At 36.3% G+C, this 7500-nt stretch overlaps 1 protein-coding gene across 1 annotated transcript in view; it reads left to right on the forward strand.

Annotated features, from left to right (window-relative positions):
- LOC136844251 (larval cuticle protein A3A-like) overlaps positions 1–7500 on the forward strand; it is a 329631-nt gene that overhangs the window by 168444 nt on the left and 153687 nt on the right. The window contains exon 2 of the mRNA XM_067113239.1: positions 6896–7010. The gene's annotated coding sequence lies outside the window, so the exon portion shown is untranslated. The remainder of the gene's footprint in view (positions 1–6895; positions 7011–7500) is intronic.

The following is a 7500-nucleotide window of genomic DNA, read 5'->3' on the forward strand; positions in this document are numbered from 1 at the left end:
GATATCTTCAGAATAATTTGGCTGTACTGGCTGATTCAGCCATGCATAGGGTAATCTTGGTTCATATCCCATCAAAGCTTTTATGGGCGTTGCTTGAGTACTGGAATGATTTCTAGTATTTAATGACAATTGGACTAAAGGCAAATTGATATCCCATTCAGGATCCTGTCCTACTGTATGCCTTAATGCATCTAGAACCTTTCTGTTATTTCTTTCTACTAAACCATTGCTAGCTGGATGATATGGTTGTATTGTTACTTTCTCTACTTTGAATGCATCACAAATTTCTTGTACTAGTGAATTATTGAATTCGGTGCCATTGTCAGATATTATAAGCTGTGGGGCAGAATATCTACAAAAGACTTTGTCAAAGAGAGCGACTGCACATTCTTTAGCTCCCTTTCCTGTTATTGGTATTAGCTCTGTGTATCTGGTAAGTGCATCTATACATACTAGTATATTCTTATTCCCCTTACTCGTGGTATGCAAGTTAGTTATGAGATCTATTGCTACTCTTTCAAATGGAGTTTGTGGAATGGGATACTTCCCTAGAGGTACTTCTTTATCTGTTTTTCCTTCATAACTGTTACAAGTATTGCAGCTTTTCACATAGTTGCTAACATCTTTGTAAATTCCCTTCCAATGGAAAGATCCTTTAATTAATCTAACTGTTTCGTCTCTTCCTGGGTGTGCTCTCATGTCATCATCATGCATTAGTTCAATAACTTTACTTCTTAGGCTCTTAGGTACTATTCTTTTGTGAGTTACACCTTGAAAAGACTTGAATGGGTCATATTCTTCACACATCCAGACTAATACATTGTCTATGATATTCACTGCATCTATGGGACATCCAATTTTCTTACTCAATTCTACTTGCTCTTGCTGATCAAATTCCTTCTTATTTTCTACAAATCTGAAAGCTTCTTTCAAATCTTCATCCTCTCTTTGTTTCCTTATGAAGTTTTGCTTGGAAAGTTCTTCTGTATAATGCATAGTAAATACATTGCATATGGGTTCACTTGTTTTTGTTTCTAGGCTAATCATATTTACACTATCTCTTTGTGGGATGTATCTTGATAATGCGTCTGCTACTTTATTTGTTTTTCCTGGTACATATTTCATTTCTATGTCATAATCTTGGGCTGTCATAAACCATCGAGCTCTTCGTCCAGAAAAATTCGGATTTTTGAGCATTTCTACTGCAGCTGAATGATCGGTGAATACAGTTATTTTATAGCCAAATATTATGTACCTGAAGTGCTTTAAAGCGTCTATTATGGCTAAAGACTCTAGGTCTGTCACTGAATAGTTTACTTCGGTTGGTTTTAGTTTTCTACTGTAATAAGCTATAGCATGATATTTGTTATCATGTCTTTGCATTAAGCATGCTCCTATACCAGTACGGCTTGCGTCTGTCGCTAAGAAGAATTCTTTATTAAAATCTGGAAAACTAAGTACTGGAGGGTGTGTCAATCTTTCCTTCAGTTCATCAAATGTCTTCTGTTGTTTGGTTGACCACCAGAATTGTATGTGTTCTTTTAATAACTCAGTCAGTGGAGCGGCTATGGTGGCAAAATCTTTTATAAACTTTCGGTAAAAACCTGCCAAACCTAAGAATGATTTTACGTCCTTCTTACATTTAGGCGTAGGATACTCCTTGATTGACTTAATCTTCAAGTCATTTACTTCAACACCCTTTTCACTTAAAGTATGTCCCAGGTATTCTACTTTCCTTCTAAGGAAACTGCACTTTTTTTAACTTTAGTTTTAGATTTGCTCTCCTCAATCTTTTTAGGACTTCTCTCACTAGTCTTATGTGTTCTTCAATTGTATCTGTTGCTATTACCAAATCATCTATATAGCAATGTACATCCTTGCCTAATAAATCACCTAAAATCTTATCCATTAATCTCACGAATGTTACTGGGCTTGACTTTAGACCAAAGGGCATTCTTACATACTGATATCTGCCATTACTAGTGGAAAAAGCTGTCAAAGGCTTACTTTCTTCATCTAAAGGAATTTGTAAAAATCCTTGTAACAAATCTATTGTGGTGAAATATTTCTTGGCTCCAATAGTTGTGATAAGATCTCTCATGGATGGCATTGGATATGGATCATTCTCAGTTATCTTATTTAATCTTCTAAAATCTACTACTACTCGGTATGTTTTATCTTTCTTTGGAACCAGCAAAAGTGGAAAAGACCACGGAGATTTCGATGGTTCTATTATCCCTTGCTTCTTCATTTGTTGCACTTCTCTTTCAATAATCTCTTTCTGGGAATGAGCTACTCTATAAGCAGGTATGTAGATTGGCTTAGTATTCTGTGGAATATCTATTCTATGTGTTATCTCTCCTGTATTGCCAAGGGTGTCTCCCCTCTATGGCGACTATGTCACTATATTCACTCAGTAAATTAGTGAGTTTCTCTCTAGCAGAGCCTTCTTCGATATCTTTCAAGTGAGTCCATATCTTTGCTTTTCTCAATTCTGTTTCATGTGTTGAATTTTTGTTCTCTTTGTTAATTGCTGCTACTGTTTCCTTTTCTACTACTTGAATAGGGAAATTATATACTTCTGCTAAATCTATCTCTGTACCTTGTGATAACCTAACTTTTCCTCCTCTGTTATTTGTAACTTGTAAAGCTATTTTACCTTGTCTGACTTCATGTAAGCTGGAAGAATACTGTATTCCATTTACTTGTGCTCCTTCTGGAAGGGTTAGAACTTCTTTTCCTTCATATAATGGATTTACTGTGCATTCTATCCAGGTGCTTTCTCCTGGCTTAAGTCTTAATTCTCTGTTTAATTTCAGGTAAGTTTCCTGGTTAGAATCTAGGTTACTGCTGATTATTTGTGCATTCGTGTTACATACTTGATATGCCTTGTCGGTGTTATCCCCTTTTAGGATACCTTTCAGCAAGGAGGTTTTCTGAGCTTGATTTCTTCTAATCATTTTACACAGTGGTATTCTACAATTCCTATGCTTCCTTCTAATCACTAATTGTTCTCTAGGTGCATCAATTGTGATTCCTTGTCTAACCATAGTTGGGTAACCAATCAATAGGTGTGCAAATGCAAAATGAATTCCCCTTGCTACTAGAACCTTTTCCTTAAGTGGGATTCTTCCTAATCTAAAAGGTAAATTAACTTGTCCTACTAGTTGTATTCTGTTTCCTTGAACATCTGTGATTTTACAGTCTTCTACTGGGTTTAAGCTTAAATGAGAAAAATATGCCTCATACACCTTTTCAGACATTATATTCTTGGGACTTCCTGTGTCAAAGAATGCGGCTATAGGCTTTTCTAAACCAACGTGGGCGGGAAATACAGGTCTATAACTATATCCATTTCTTATATTAACTTTGCTAATACACTTAGTTTGGCTTAAGGGTGATGCTCTCGTCTTTTCTTTTAAGTAGGAATGTCCATGATACCAGTGATACAAAACTTTACTGTCGAGTCGTCTGATAACTCTTGGTCTGGTTGGTATACTACAGTAGGCTTGCAGCTTGGTCGTTGTTCTGATCTCTATACCTTCTTATCTGTGGAGACTGACTACGATTTCTACCTCTACCTTGTGACTGTGATCTAAGTCTAGGTCTACTCTTACAATCTCTAGCATTATGTCCTGTTTTCTTATGGTAAGGACAATAAGCTGTTCCATAACATTCACTTGCGTAATGCCCTCTCTTTTGGCAGTTGTAGCATGTAACTGTGGAAGGTCTTCCTTGATGTGTTTTACCTGGATTCCTATTCTGATTTCTAGCTGGTGTCCTAGATCTCCTATTCTGATGACTAGGATCCCCTCTCTCTTGTCCTACAGTAACTAAAGGTCTGTATAGATCATTTCCTTCAGGATTCCTACCTAAAATTTTCCTCACTTCACTTTCAATTTCAATGACATCGTCTTCTAAACCCCAAGTACGATTCATCTTTTCAATACCCTTTGAGGGTAGGCTTCCCAACAGTAAAGCTAACCTAAACATATTATGGCAGTTTTCAATTGTTATTACCTTTTGACCTGCTAAAGTCGTTGACCATGGAGTGTCTGCAACCAAATGGCTCCATTCCTTAAAATGGCTATATAACTGAGGATTCATTCTGAGGTAGTTTCTTTTGTCTACTCTCCATCCTTGAACTAACTTATGAGACTGATAACAGGATCTGTTTCGCCTACTGTGGAATATATTCTCCTCAGGTATTGCTTTAGTTCTTCCCAATTCTTAACTCTTTTATAGGCACTAGCATGTATGTAACATCCTATATCTCCTGATGACAAATCTAGATAGGCTTTGGCTTCATTTAATTTGTCTGTGTCAGTTCCAGTTATGTTATTCAAATGGGTTTCTACTTGCTCGATCCATATTTCTAGATTGCAAGCATCGTTTTCTCCTTTTCTTCCCAAAACTTAATAATATGGTCACTGCATGTAATTTTATGAGCAACCGTGGAGGTTGTGTTTGGTGGAGGTGAAGGAGTAGGAGTAGCCATTATCAATTGTTTTGTTTGGCTTCTCGTATGAACAAGAGTTCTTACTTTCTTATCATGTGCAGATCTCCTTCTGTGCATTTACTCATTAATGGCAAGTAAATTCTTAAACATCAAACACACTGAACTGAGATTAAGTTATGGCAGTAATATCTAAAAAAAAATTAAAGACAAACAGGTCTTAAAAAATAAAAAAAATAACAAATACTTCCCTTGAATTAAAACAAACTGAAAACTCACTTAAAATATAAAAATATCTAAGTATCTCCCTTAACTAAAATAAAATAAAACACAACACAGGTTAGTAAAAAAAAATTTTGGAAAAGTCTTAGTAATTGATTAGTACTGATTAGTAAAAAGAAAATTTGTTGCCAAAGAATTTAAGTATCTTATGATTCTCAAAGTACAAGTCTTTTGTGTTTTAAAAATGTCAAACAGTAGTATTCACATCATGTTATCTTTAGTAAAATGAATGAAGTCTTATGTTTGTGTATTTATGTGAAGATATCCAAGGACTTATCTTTGCCGTCTTCGAATCTGGGCTAAGGGCGACGCCTTTACTGGGATGGAGACGTCAGGAAAATTTGTAACTTCTTGCGTTGGTGTGGCTGGAGTCTCTCTTCTTTCCTCTCTCTCGCGAACTGCAAAGGGAATGGGCGCGTTTTCTTCTACGTCGGCTGCTGCGTGAAATTCCTCTCTCTCTCTCTCGCTGAGGGAAAATGCGTATCTTCTTGATTTCGGTCGAAAAATTCGTCTTCTGCTTCTATGTTGGATGCATTAATGTTCTTTCGTCTTCCCGAAATCGATGATCGTGGAGCTTTTCGTTGGGTTAAATTGTCTTTTAAATTTTAAACTGTCTTAATTTTCGGAGTGGAGATTCGCGTGTGGAGTGACTGAATCTTCGGTGGAACACTTATTGGTTACACTTTGTAACTGTCTTTATACGGGAAAAAACTTTCACTTAATTTGATATGTTCGATCTTGTCTTGTTACAAACTTCGCCGGACCAGGAACTTGAAGATGGTCTGTAGATTTTAAAGATAGCACGCACAAATTGTTTCTTCTCGTTATCGGCTGTGGAATTCGGAAATCCCCTAAGCTGACACCAAAAATTCTGTAATGGGGAAGGCATGCACTTCTTAGAACTGTCTGTTATACTGTTTGCTTTCACTTCTGTAGGAACAAGTGGTCGATGTTTATCTATGCTGGAACTTCACTTATCGTGCTCAGATGTCGGCTATCTTTCAATATTTCATAAGTTCTTCTTTTATTAATGTTGGTTAAATGAAATTTATGTTTCCCTTAATTACATTTATTTAGTCTTTAAACTGTATAACTTTTTTCCACCTTTCAGTGGGTAGCAATGACCGAGTCTTTATCTTAAAGGCACATCGTAAAATTCGTGGACTTAGAATTTCACTTGTACTATGGGCGTTCAGAAATTTTATAAGTTCGTTAGTCTGTTCGAGTTGTCACAGTCACCTATCCACACATCTCGCACACTCCCTGCCCTGATGCCCTTTTCTAACTGACCCTGCTTCTAGAGCCTTCGTATATATGGGTATGGGTTTGATGCCTAAATCTGGTATAATTTTCCTTAGTTTCGTCCAGATAGGCTTCCCTTTTCCATTAATGTTTCACGTTTAATTGTCTATGCAATTCGTTCAACGGTTGTTATCGAGTTAACGTTATGGTGTGCGAGAGGTCACCGGGCGAGGTCAAGATCTAAATTAGTTCATCTTTTTGCCCAGCGCAGTACGGGTAAACACTTTTAGTCACTGGCGACGAACGGTTAAACTCAGCATCTGTTATACTTAGTTTTTGTAAACGACTTTTCTGTTTTTGCTGTCTCTGTCTTTATCAGTGATTTTCTGTATGCCCTTGTGCGTATATCGAAATAATTAGTTTATTGAATTATAGACTCGTTTCTATTATATATATATATATATATATATATATATATATATATATATATATATATATATATATATATACTTATTCCTCTTAACTTTCCTTCATGAACATATTGTTGAATGTTAATTCATCTCTCATGTTCTGAAGTATCTAATTATCTATTATTTCATTACTGAACTAACTCCTGAACTAACACCTGGGCCAACTGACTCCCTCCCCAAAAGACTGTGACCCCCTGGGTCCTCCCAGAAACCAAATCTCGCGTGACATCCAGAAAGGCACAGCGTAACTTCCCCTTCACGTCGTAATTATCGGGTGCTACATAATTAACGAACGGTCTCATACCTTACTTATGTTAACAATGGCACCCTTTACCTAAGCTTTTAGTATGCCATGTCATACCAGAGCTGGTACTTGCAGGGAAGTGTGTGTGTGTTTTTTTGTACTTACATCAACTATAATATTACCTCTTTCCTCTGTTTTCAGGCAGTTTTGAAATGAGGTTGCTAGACCTAAGACTTTCACCCACCACCCCCCTGGCTACGACCCACAACAGTCAACGAGTTATAAGACACACAATTCATTGCATAAGTTAACAGAGGTATGTGTAATCTTTTGGAGAATTATAAAGACTGGGTTTTGTTCTCGGGACGCTAGTTTAATAGTGGAATCTGGTAACTGCTGGGCCACAAAGAACACTCACACACACATACACATTATATATATATATATATATATATATATATATATATATATATATATATATATATATATATATATATATATATATATATATATATATATATATATATATATATATATAAGTGAATGTTTGCATATTTGTTTGTCCAATATAGAAATCCGAACCGCTTGACAGACCCAGAAAAAAATTTGCACACAGCCACAATGTCACCCCAGGAAGGTTTATAACTCAAAATCAAACCCCTTCCCCGTGACAGACTTAGAAACACAGACAAAACAAATGAAATTTTTGTTTTTAGTCCACCTTTTCTTCAGTAACGTTCTGGGAGTCACGAGTAGCTTGGGTGGAAAGCTCCAAGCTTTCTGGTGACGTCATTAAACTCTTCCTA

The sequence above is a fragment of the Macrobrachium rosenbergii genome, chromosome 12 (assembly GCF_040412425.1).
Source record: "Macrobrachium rosenbergii isolate ZJJX-2024 chromosome 12, ASM4041242v1, whole genome shotgun sequence".
Lineage (NCBI taxonomy): Eukaryota > Metazoa > Arthropoda > Malacostraca > Decapoda > Palaemonidae > Macrobrachium > Macrobrachium rosenbergii.